Source organism: Schistocerca americana, chromosome 10, assembly GCF_021461395.2.
Source record: "Schistocerca americana isolate TAMUIC-IGC-003095 chromosome 10, iqSchAmer2.1, whole genome shotgun sequence".
Taxonomy (NCBI): Eukaryota; Metazoa; Arthropoda; class Insecta; order Orthoptera; family Acrididae; genus Schistocerca; species Schistocerca americana.
In genome coordinates, this window is record NC_060128.1 from 20,476,751 (window position 1) to 20,490,199 (window position 13,449).

Here is a 13,449-nt window from a genome sequence, read left to right on the forward strand (position 1 = left end):
GTCAGAGGGATACCGTAAACCTGAAGTGAAGCATCGGAATCTGTAACTAGCGTCACAGGAATGGTTCAAAACATAGTCAGTACGAAGATTCAGTCTTCTTGTACTAAAGTCGGCATTGTGCCTTTTGAATTTAATTCCGATGCAATTTCTGTATTTCATCGTCGATAAGAAGGTCAGAGGGATACAGTAAACCTGAAGTGAAGCAACGGAATCTATAACAAGAATCACAGGTATGGTTCAAAACAGTCAGTAAGAAGAGTCAGTCTTCTTGTACTTAAGTCGGCATTGTGCCTTTTGTATTTAATTCGGATGCAATTTCTGTGTTTCATCGTCAATAAGAAGATCCAAGGGATACAGTAAACCTGAAATGAAGCATCGGAATCTATAACTAGTGTCACAGGAATGGTTCAAAACATAGATAGTTGGAAGAGTCAGTCCTCTTGTACTTAAGTCGGCATTGTGCCTTTTGTATTTAATTAAGGTGCAATATCTGTGTTTCATCGTCAACAAGAAGGTCCAAGGGATACAGTGAACCTGAAGTGAAGCATCGGAATCTGTAACTAGCGTCACATTAATGGTTCAAAACATAGTCAGTAAGAAGAGTCAGTCTTCTTGTACTTAAGTCGGCATTGTGCCTTATCTATTTAATTCCGATGCAATTTCGTGTTTCATCGTCAATAAGAACGTCCAAGGGATACAGTAAACCTGAAGTGAAGCATCGGAATCTATAACTAGTGTCACAGGAATAGTTCAAATCATAGACAGTAGGAAGAGTCAGTCTTCTTGTACTTAAGTCGGCATTGTGCCTTTTCTATTCAATTTAGATGCTATTTCAGTGTTTCATCGTCAATAAGACTGTCAGAGGGATACAGTAACCCTGAAGTGAAGAATCAGCGTCACAGGAATGGTTCAATACATAGACAGAAAGAAGAGTCAGTCTTCTTGTACTTAAGTCGGCATTGTGCCTTTTGTATTTAATTCCGATGCAATTTCTGTGTTTCATCGTCAATAAGAAGGTCAGAGGGATACAGTAAACCTGAAGTGAAGCATCGGAATCTATAACTAGTGTCACAGGAATGGTTCAAAACATAGACAGTAGGAAGAGTCAGTCTTCTTGTACTTAAGTCGGCATTGTGCCTTTTCTATTTAATTCCGATGCAATTTCTGTGTTTCATCGGCAATAAGAAGGTCCAAAGGATACAGTAAACCTGAAGTGAAGTTTCGGAATCTATAACTAATGTCACAGGACTCGTTCAAAACATAGACAGTAGGAAGAGTCAGTCTTCTTGTTCTTAAGTCGGCATTGTGAATTTTGTATTTAATTCCGATGCAATTTCTGTGTGTCATCGTTAAAAGATGGTCAGAGGGATACCGTAAACCTGAAGTGAAGCTTCGGAATCTGTAACTAGTGTCACAGGAATGGTTCAAAACATAGTCAGTAAGAAGGGTCAGTCTTTTTGTTCTTAAGTCGGCATTGTGCCTTTTCTATTTAATTCCGATGCTATTTCTGTGTTTCATCGTGAATAAGAATGTCAGAGGGATACAGTAACCCTGAAGGGAAGCATCGGAATCTGTAACTAGTGTCACAGGAATGGTTCAAAACATAGACAGAAAGAAGAGTCAGTCTTCTTTTACTTAAGTCGGCATTGTGCCTTTTGTATTTAATTCCGTTGCAATTTCTGTGTTTCATCGTCAATAAGAGGGTCCAAGGGATACAGTAAACCTGAAGTGAAGCATCGGAATCTATAACTAGTGTCACAGGAAAGGTTCCAAAAATAGTCAGTAAGAAGAGTCAGTCTTCTTGTACTGAAGTCGGCATTGTGCCTTTTCTATTTAATTCCGATGCAATTTCTGTGTTTCATCGTCAATAAGAAGGTTAGAGGGATACAGTAAACCTGAAGTGAAGCATCGGAATCTATAACTAGTGGCACAGGAATGGTTCCAAACAGTCAGTAAGAAGAGTCAGTCCTCTTGTACTTAAGTCGGCAATGTGATTTTTCTATTTAATTCCAATGCAAATTTTGTATTTCGTCGCCAATAAGAAAGTCCAAAGGAAACAGTAAACCTGAAGTGAAGCATCGGAATCTATAACTAATGTCACTGGAATCGTTCAAAACATAGACAGTAGGAAGAGTCAGTCTTCTTGTACTGAAGTCGGCATTGTGCCTTTTCTGTTTAATTCCAATGCAATATCTGTGTTTCATCGTCAATATGAACGTCCAAGAGATACAGTAACCCTGAAGTGAAGCATCGGAATCTATAACTAGTGTCACAGGAATGGTTCAAAACATAGACAGTAGGAAGAGTCAGTCTTCTTGTACTTAAGTCGGCATTGTACCTTTTCTATTTAATTCCGATGCGATTTCAGTGTTTCATCGTCAATAAGAATGTTAGAGGGATACAGTAACCCTGAAGTGAAGCATCGGAATCTGTAACTAGCGTCACAGGAATGGTTCAAAACATAGACAGAAAGATGAGTCAGTCTTCTTGTACTTCAGTCGGCATTGTTCCTTTTCAATTTAATTCCGATGCAATTTCTGTGTTTCATCGTCAATAAGAAGGTCCAAGCGATACAGTAAACCTGAAGTGAAGCATCGGAATCTATAACTAGTGTCACAGGAATGGTTCAAACATAGACAGTAAGAAGAGTCAGTCTTCTTGTACTTAAGTCGGCATTGTTCCTTTTCTATTTAATTCCGATGCAATTTCTGTGTTTCATCATCAATAAGAAGGTCCAAGGGATACAGTAAACCTGAAGTGAATCATCATAATCTATAACTAGTGTCACAGGAATGGTTCAAAACATAGACAGTACGAAGGGTCAGTCTTCTTGTACTTAAGTCGGCATTGTGCCTTTTGTATTTAATTCCGAAGCTATTTCTGCATTTCGTCGCCAATTACAAGGTCCAAAGGATACAGTAAACCTGAAGTGAAGCATCGGAATCAATGACTAATGTCACAGGAATCGTTCAAAGCATAGACAGTAGGAAGAGTCAGTCTTCTTGTTCTTAAGTCGGCATTGTGCCTTTTGTATTTAATTCCGATGCAATTTCTGTGTGTCATCGTTAAAAGATGGTCAGAGGGATACCGTAAACCTGAAGTGATGCTTCGGAATCTGTGACTAGTGTCACAGGAATGGTTCAAAACATAGTCAGTAAGAAGGGTCAGTCTTCTTGTTCTTAAGTCGGCATTGTGCCTTTTCTATTTAATTCCGATGCTATTTCTGTGTTTCATCGTGAATAAGAATGTCAGAGGGATACAGTAACCCTGAAGGGAAGCATCGGAATCTGTAACTAGCGTCACAGGAATGGTTCAAAACATAGACAGAAAGAAGAGTCAGTCTTCTTTTACTTAAGTCGGCATTGTGCCTTTTGTATTTAATTCCGTTGCAATTTCTGTGTTTCATCGTCAATAAGAGGGTCCAAGGGATACAGTAAACCTGAAGTGAAGCATCGGAATCTATAACTAGTGTCACAGGAAAGGTTCGAAAAATAGTCAGTAAGAAGAGTCAGTCTTCTTGTACTGAAGTCGGCATTGTGCCTTTTCTATTTAATTCCGATGCAATTTCTGTGTTTCATCGTCAATAAGAAGGTCAGAGGGATACAGTAAACCTGAAGTGAAGCATCGGAATATATAACAAGAATCACAGGTATGGTTCAAAACAGTCAGTAAGAGAGTCAGTCTTCTTGTACTTAAGTCGGCATTGTGCCTTTTGTATTATTTTCGGATGCAATTTCTGTGTTTCATCGTAAATGAGAAGATTCAAGGGATACAGTAAACCTGAAATGAAGCATCGGAATCTATAACTAGTGTCACAGGAATGGTTCAAAACATAGATAGTTGGAAGAGTCAGTCCTCTTGTACTTAAGTCGGCATTGTGCCTTTTGTATTTAATTAAGGTGCAATATCTGTGTTTCATCGTCAACAAGAAGGTCCAAGGGATACAGTGAACCTGAAGTGAAGCATCGGAATCTGTAACTAGAACCACATTAATGGTTCAAAACATAGTCAGTAAGATGAGTCAGTCTTCTTGTACTTAAGTCGGCATTGTGCCTTTTGTATTTAATTCCGATGCAATTTCGTGTTTCATCGTCAATAAGAACGACCAAGGGATACAGTAAACCTGAAGTGAAGCATCGGAATCTATAACTAGTGTCACAGGAATGGTTCAAATCATAGCCAGTAGGAAGAGTCAGTCTTCTTGTACTTAAGTCGGCATTGTGCCTTTTCTATTCAATTCCGATGCTATTTCAGTGTTTCCTCGTCAATAAGAACGTCAGAGGGATACAGTAACCCTGAAGTGAAGAATCGGAATCTGTAACTAGCGTCACAGGAATGGTTCAAAACATAGACAGAAAGAAGAGTCAGTCTTCTTGTACTTAAGTCGGCATTGTGCCTTTTGTATTTAATTCCGTTGCAATTTCTGTGTTTCATCGTCAATAAGAGGGTACAAAGGATACAGTAAACCTGAAGTGAAGCATCGGAATCTATAACTAGTGTCACAGGAATGGTCCAAAACATAGACAGTAAGAAGAGTCAGTCTTCTTGTACTTAAGCCGGCATTGTGCCTTTTCTATTGAATTCCGATGCAATATCTGTGTTTCATCGTCAATAAGAAGTCAGAGGGATACAGTAAACATGAAGTGAAGCATCGGAATCCATAACTAGTGTCACAGGAATGGTTCAAAACATAGTCAGCTAGAAGAGTCAGTCTTCTTGTACTTCAGTCGGCATTATGCCTTTTCTATTTAATTCCGATGCAATATCTGTGTTTCATCGTCAATAAGAAGGTCAGAGGGATACAGTAAACCTGAAGTGAGGCATCGGAATCTATAACTAGTGTCACCGGTATGGCTCCAAACATAGTCAGTAAGAAGAGTCAGTCTTCTTGTACTTAAGTCGGCATTGTGCCTTTTGTATTTAATTCCGATGTAATTTCTGTGTTTCATCGTCTATAAGAAGGTCAGAGGGATACAGTAAACCTGAAGTGAAGCATCGGAATCTATAACTAGTGTCACAGGAATGATTCAAAACATAGACAGTAGGAAGAGTCAGTCTTCTTGTACTTAAGTCGGTATTGTGCCTTTTCTATTTAATTCCGAAGCTATTTCTGCATTTCGTCGCCAATTAGAAGGTCCAAAGGATACAGTAAACCTGAAGTGAAGCATCGGAATCAATGACTAATGTCACAGGAATCGTTCAAAGCATAGACAGTAGGAAGAGTCAGTCTTCTTGTTCTTAAGTCGGCATTGTGCCTTTTGTATTTAATTCCGATGCAATTTCTGTGTTTCATCGTTAAAAGAAGGTCAGAGGGATACCGTAAACCTGAAGTGAAGCATCGGAATCTGTAACTAGCGTCACAGGAATGGTTCAAAACATAGTCAGTACGAAGATTCAGTCTTCTTGTACTAAAGTCGGCATTGTGCCTTTTGAATTTAATTCCGATGCAATTTCTGTATTTCATCGTCGATAAGAAGGTCAGAGGGATACAGTAAACCTGAAGTGAAGCATCGGAATCTATAACAAGAATCACAGGTATGGTTCAAAACAGTCAGTAAGAAGAGTCAGTCTTCTTGTACTTAAGTCGGCATTGTGCCTTTTGTATTTAATTCGGATGCAATTTCTGTGTTTCATCGTCAATAAGAAGATCCAAGGGATACAGTAAACCTGAAATGAAGCATCGGAATCTATAACTAGTGTCACAGGAATGGTTCAAAACATAGATAGTTGGAAGAGTCAGTCCTCTTGTACTTAAGTCGGCATTGTGCCTTTTGTATTTAATTAAGGTGCAATATCTGTGTTTCATCGTCAACAAGAAGGTCCAAGGGATACAGTGAACCTGAAGTGAAGCATCGGAATCTGTAACTAGCGTCACATTAATGGTTCAAAACATAGTCAGTAAGAAGAGTCAGTCTTCTTGTACTTAAGTCGGCATTGTGCCTTTTCTATTTAATTCCGATGCAATTTCGTGTTTCATCGTCAATAAGAACGTCCAAGGGATACAGTAAACCTGAAGTGAAGCATCGGAATCTATAACTAGTGTCACAGGAATAGTTCAAATCATAGACAGTAGGAAGAGTCAGTCTTCTTGTACTTAAGTCGGCATTGTGCCTTTTCTATTCAATTTAGATGCTATTTCAGTGTTTCATCGTCAATAAGACTGTCAGAGGGATACAGTAACCCTGAAGTGAAGAATCAGCGTCACAGGAATGGTTCAATACATAGACAGAAAGAAGAGTCAGTCTTCTTGTACTTAAGTCGGCATTGTGCCTTTTGTATTTAATTCCGATGCAATTTCTGTGTTTCATCGTCAATAAGAAGGTCAGAGGGATACAGTAAACCTGAAGTGAAGCATCGGAATCTATAACTAGTGTCACAGGAATGGTTCAAACATAGACAGTAGGAAGAGTCAGTCTTCTTGTACTTAAGTCGGCATTGTGCCTTTTCTATTTAATTCCGATGCAATTTCTGTGTTTCATCGGCAATAAGAAGGTCCAAAGGATACAGTAAACCTGAAGTGAAGTTTCGGAATCTATAACTAATGTCACAGGACTCGTTCAAAACATAGACAGTAGGAAGAGTCAGTCTTCTTGTACTTAAGTCGGCATTGTGCATTTTGTATTTAATTCCGATGCAATTTCTGTGTTTCATGGTCTCAAAGAAGGTCAGAGGGATACAGTAAACCTGAAGTGAAGCATCGGAATCTATAACTAGTGTCACAGAAATGGTTCAAAGCATAGACCGTAGGAAGGGACAGCCTTCTTGTACTTAAGTCGGCATTGTGCCTCTTCTATTTATTTCCGATGCACTATCTGTGTTCCATCGTCAATAAGAAGATCCAAGGGATACAGTAAGCCTGAAATGAAGCATCGGAATCTATAACTAGTGTCACAGGAATGGTTCAAAACATAGACAGTAGGAAGAGTCAGTCCTCTTGTACTTAAGTCGGCATTGTGCCTTTTGTATTTAATTAAGATGCAATATCTGTATTTCATCGTCAACAAGAAGGTCCAAGGGATACAGTAAACCTGAATTGAAGCATCGGAATCTGTAACTAGCGTCACATTAATGGTGAAAAACATAGTCAGTAAGAAGAGTCAGTCTTCTTGTACTTAAGTCGGCATTGTGCTTTTTCTATTTAATTCCGATGCAATTTCGTGTTTCATCGTCAATAAGAACGTCCAAGGGATACAGTAAACCTGTAGTGAAGCATCGGAATCTATAACTAGTGTCAGAGGAATGGTTCAAATCATTGACAGTAGGAAGAGTCAGTCTTCTTGTACTTAAGTCGGCATTGTGCCTTTTCTATTCAATTGCGATGCTATTTCAGTGTTTCATCGTCAATAAGAATGTCAGAGTGATACAGTAACCCTGAAGTGATGCATCGGAATCTGGAACTAGCGTCACAGGAATCGTTCATAACATAGACAGTACGAAGAGTCAGTCTTCTTGTACTTAAGTCAGCATTGTGCCTTTTGTATTTAACTCCGATGCAATTTCTGAGTTTCATCGTAAATAAGAAGGTCCAAGGGATACAGTAAACCTGAAGTGAAGCATCGGAATCTGTAACTAGCGTCATAGGAATGGGTCAAAACATAGTCAGTAAGAAGAGTCAGTCTTCTTGTACTTAAGTCGGCATTGTGCCTTTTCTATTTAATTCCGATGCAATTTCTGTGTTTCATCGTCAATAAGAAGGTCCAAGGGATACAGTAAACCTGAAGTGAAGCATCGGAATCTATAACTAGTGTCACAGGAATGGTTCAAAACATAGACAGTAGGATGAGTCGGTCTTCTTGTACTTAAGTCGGCATTGTGCCTTTACAATTTAATTCCGATGCAATATCTGTGTTTCATTGTCAATAAGAAGGTAAGAGTAATGCAGTAAACCTGAAGTGAGGCATCGGAATCTATAACTAGTGTCACAGGAATGGTTCCAAACATAGTCAGTAAGAAGAGTCAGTCTTCTTGTTCTTAAGTCAGCATTGTGCCTTTTCTATTAAATTCCGATGCATTTTCTGTGTTTCATCGTCAATAAGAAGGTCCAAGGGATACAGTAAACCTGAAGTGAATCATCGTAATCTATAACTAGTGTCACAGGAATGGTTCAGAACATAGTCAGTACGAAGAGTAAGTCTTCTTGTACTTAAGTCGGCATTGTGCCTTTTGTAATTAATTCTGATGCTATTTCTATGTTTCATGTTCAATAAGAAGGTCAGAGGGATACAGTAAACCTGAAGTGAAGCATCGGCATCTATAACTAGTGTCACAGGAATGGTTCAAAACATAGACAGTAAGAAGGGTCAGTCTTCTTGTACTTAAGTCGGCATTGTGCCTTTTGTATTTAATTCCGATGCAATATCTGTGTTTCATCGTCAATAAGAAGGTGCAAGGGATACAGTAAACCTGAAGTGAAGCATCGGAATCTATAACTAGTGTCACAGGAATGGTTCAAAACATAGACAGTTATAAGAGTCAGTCTTCTTGTACTTAAGTCGGCATTGTGCCTTTTGTATTTAATTCCGATGCATTATCTGTGATTCTTAGTCAATAAGAAGGTCCAAGGGATACAGTATACCAGAAGTGAAGCCTCGGAATCTATAACTAGTGTCACAGGAATGGTTCTAAACATAGACAGTAGGAAGATTCAGTCCTCTTGTACTTAAGTCGGCAATGTGCCTTTTCTATTTTATTCCAATGCAATTTCTGTATTTCGTCGCCAATAAGAATGTCCAAAGGAAACAGTAAACCCGAAGTGAAGCATCGGAATCTACAACTAATGTCACAGGAATCGTTCAAAACATAGACAGTAAGAAGAGTGAGTCTTCTTGTACCTAAGTCGGCATTGTACCTTTTCTATTTAATTCAGATGCAATTTCAGTGTTTCATCGTCAATAAGAATGTCAGAGGGATACAGTAACCCTGAAGTAAAGCATCTGAATCTGTAACTAGCGTCACAGGAATGGTTCAAACAAAGACAGAAAGAAGAGTCAGTCTTCTTGTACTTAAGTCGGCATTGTGCCTTTTCTATTTAATTCCGATGAAATTTCGTGTTTCATCGTCAATAAGAACGTCCAAGGGATACAGTAAACCTGAAGTGAAGCATCGGAATCTATAACTAGTGTCACAGGAATAGTTCAAATCATAGACAGTAGGAAGAGTCAGTCTTCTTGTACTTAAGTCGGCATTGTGCCTTTTCTATTCAATTTAGATGCTATTTCAGTGTTTCATCGTCAATAAGACTGTCAGAGGGATACAGTAACCCTGAAGTGAAGAATCAGCGTCACAGGAATGGTTCAATACATAGACAGAAAGAAGAGTCAGTCTTCTTGTACTTAAGTCGGCATTGTGCCTTTTGTATTTAATTCCGATGCAATTTCTGTGTTTCATCGTCAATAAGAAGGTCAGAGGGATACAGTAAACCTGAAGTGAAGCATCGGAATCGATAACTAGTGTCACAGGAATGGTTCAAAACATAGACAGTAGGAAGAGTCAGTCTTCTTGTACTTAAGTCGGCATTGTGCCTTTTCTATTTAATTCCGATGCAATTTCTGTGTTTCATCGGCAATAAGAAGGTCCAAAGGATACAGTAAACCTGAAGTGAAGTTTCGGAATCTATAACTAATGTCACAGGACTCGTTCAAAACATAGACAGTAGGAAGAGTCAGTCTTCTTGTACTTAATTCGGCATTGTGCTTTTTGTATTTAATTCCGATGCAATTTCTGTGTTTCATCGTCTCAAAGAAGGTCAGAGGGATACAGTAAACCTGTAGTGAAGCATCGGAATCTATAACTAGTGTCAGAGGAATGGTTCAAATCATTGACAGTAGGAAGAGTCAGTCTTCTTGTACTTAAGTCGGCATTGTGCCTTTTCTTATCAATTGCGATGCTATTTCAGTGTTTCATCGTCAATAAGAATGTCAGAGTGATACAGTAACCCTAAAGTGATGCATCGGAATCTGTAACTAGCGTCACAGGAATCGTTCATAACATAGACAGTACGAAGAGTCAGTCTTCTTGTACTTAAGTCAGCATTGTGCCTTTTGTATTTAACTCCGATGCAATTTCTGAGTTTCATCGTAAATAAGAAGGTCCAAGGGATACAGTAAACCTGAAGTGAAGCATCGGAATCTGTAACTAGCGTCATAGGAATGGGTCAAAACATAGTCAGTAAGAAGAGTCAGTCTTCTTGTACTTAAGTCGGCATTGTGCCTTTTCTATTTAATTCCGATGCAATTTCTGTGTTTCATCGTCAATAAGAAGGTCCAAGGGATACAGTAAACCTGAAGTGAAGCATCGGAATCTATAACTAGTGTCACAGGAATGGTTCAAAACATAGACAGTAGGATGAGTCGGTCTTCTTGTACTTAAGTCGGCATTGTGCCTTTACAATTTAATTCCGATGCAATATCTGTGTTTCATTGTCAATAAGAAGGTAAGAGTAATGCAGTAAACCTGAAGTGAGGCATCGGAATCTATAACTAGTGTCACAGGAATGGTTCCAAACATAGTCAGTAAGAAGAGTCAGTCTTCTTGTTCTTAAGTCAGCATTGTGCCTTTTCTATTAAATTCCGATGCATTTTCTGTGTTTCATCGTCAATAAGAAGGTCCAAGGGATACAGTAAACCTGAAGTGAATCATCGTAATCTATAACTAGTGTCACAGGAATGGTTCAGAACATAGTCAGTACGAAGAGTAAGTCTTCTTGTACTTAAGTCGGCATTGTGCCTTTTGTAATTAATTCTGATGCTATTTCGATGTTTCATGTTCAATAAGAAGGACAGAGGGATACAGTAAACCTGAAGTGAAGCATCGGCATCTATAACTAGTGTCACAGGAATGGTTCAAAACATAGACAGTAAGAAGGGTCAGTCTTCTTGTACTTAAGTCGGCATTGTGCCTTTTGTATTTAATTCCGATGCAATATCTGTGTTTCATCGTCAATAAGAAGGTGCAAGGGATACAGTAAACCTGAAGTGAAGCATCGGAATCTATAACTAGTGTCACAGGAATGGTTCAAAACATAGACAGTTATAAGAGTCAGTCTTCTTGTACTTAAGTCGGCATTGTGCCTTTTGTATTTAATTCCGATGCATTATCTGTGATTCTTCGTCAATAAGAAGGTCCAAGGGATACAGTATACCAGAAGTGAAGCCTCGGAATCTATAACTAGTGTCACAGGAATGGTTCTAAACATAGACAGTAGGAAGATTCAGTCCTCTTGTACTTAAGTCGGCAATGTGCCTTTTCTATTTTATTCCAATGCAATTTCTGTATTTCGTCGCCAATAAGAATGTCCAAAGGAAACAGTAAACCCGAAGTGAAGCATCGGAATCTACAACTAATGTCACAGGAATCGTTCAAAACATAGACAGTAAGAAGAGTGAGTCTTCTTGTACTTAAGTCGGCATTGTGCCTTTTGTATTTAATTCCGATGCAATTTCTGTGTTTCATCGTCAATAAGAAGGTCCAACGGATACAGTAAACATGAAGTGAAGCATCGGAAACTATAACTAGTGTCACAGGAATGGTTCAAATCATAGACAGTAGGAAGAATCAGTCTTCTTGTACCTAAGTCGGCATTGTACCTTTTCTATTTAATTCAGATGCAATTTCAGTGTTTCATCGTCAATAAGAATGTCAGAGGGATACAGTAACCCTGAAGTAAAGCATCTGAATCTGTAACTAGCGTCACAGGAATGGTTCAAACAAAGACAGAAAGAAGAGTCAGTCTTCTTGTACTTAAGTCGGCATTGTGCCTTTTCTATTTAATTCCGATGCAATTTCGTGTTTCATCGTCAATAAGAACGTCCAAGGGATACAGTAAACCTGAAGTGAAGCATCGGAATCTATAACTAGTGTCACAGGAATAGTTCAAATCATAGACAGTAGGAAGAGTCAGTCTTCTTGTACTTAAGTCGGCATTGTGCCTTTTCTATTCAATTTAGATGCTATTTCAGTGTTTCATCGGCAATAAGACTGTCAGAGGGATACAGTAACCCTGAAGTGAAGAATCAGCGTCACAGGAATGGTTCAATACATAGACAGAAAGAAGAGTCAGTCTTCTTGTACTTAAGTCGGCATTGTGCCTTTTGTATTTAATTCCGATGCAATTTCTGTGTTTCATCGTCAATAAGAAGGTCAGAGGGATACAGTAAACCTGAAGTGAAGCATCGGAATCGATAACTAGTGTCACAGGAATGGTTCAAAACATAGACAGTAGGAAGAGTCAGTCTTCTTGTACTTAAGTCGGCATTGTGCCTTTTCTATTTAATTCCGATGCAATTTCTGTGTTTCATCGGCAATAAGAATATCCAAAGGATACAGTAAACCTGAAGTGAAGTTTCGGAATCTATAACTAATGTCACAGGACTCGTTCAAAACATAGACAGTAGGAAGAGTCAGTCTTCTTGTACTTAATTCGGCATTGTGCTTTTTGTATTTAATTCCGATGCAATTTCTGTGTTTCATCGTCTCAAAGAAGGTCAGAGGGATACAGTAAACCTGAAGTGAAGCATCGGAATCTATAACTAGTGTCACAGAAATGGTTCAAAGCATAGACCGTAGGAAGGGACAGCCTTCTTGTACTTAAGTCGGCATTGTGCCTCTTCTATTTATTTCCGATGCACTATCTGTGTTCCATCGTCAATAAGAAGATCCAAGGGATACAGTAAGCCTGAAATGAAGCATCGGAATCTATAACTAGTGTCACAGGAATGGTTCAAAACATAGACAGTAGGAAGAGTCAGTCCTCTTGTACTTAAGTCGGCATTGTGCCTTTTGTATTTAATTAAGATGCAATATCTGTATTTCATCGTCAACAAGAAGGTCCAAGGGATACAGTAAACCTGAATTGAAGCATCGGAATCTGTAACTAGCGTCACATTAATGGTTAAAAACATAGTCAGTAAGAAGAGTCAGTCTTCTTGTACTTAAGTCGGCATTGTGCTTTTTCTATTTAATTCCGATGCAATTTCGTGTTTCATCGTCAATAAGAACGTCCAAGGGATACAGTAAACCTGTACTGAAGCATCGGAATCTATAACTAGTGTCAGAGGAATGGTTCAAATCATTGACAGTAGGAAGAGTCAGTCTTCTTGTACTTAAGTCGGCATTGTGCCTTTTCTATTCAATTGCGATGCTATTTCAGTGTTTCATCGTCAATAAGAATGTCAGAGTGATACAGTAACCCTGAAGTGATGCATCGGAATCTGTAACTAGCGTCACAGGAATCGTTCATAACATAGACAGTACGAAGAGTCAGTCTTCTTGTACTTAAGTCAGCATTGTGCCTTTTGTATTTAACTCCGATGCAATTTCTGAGTTTCATCGTAAATAAGAAGGTCCAAGGGATACAGTAAACCTGAAGTGAAGCATCGGAATCTGTAACTAGCGTCATAGGAATGGGTCAAAACATAGTCAGTAAGAAGAGTCAGTCTTCTTGTACTTAAG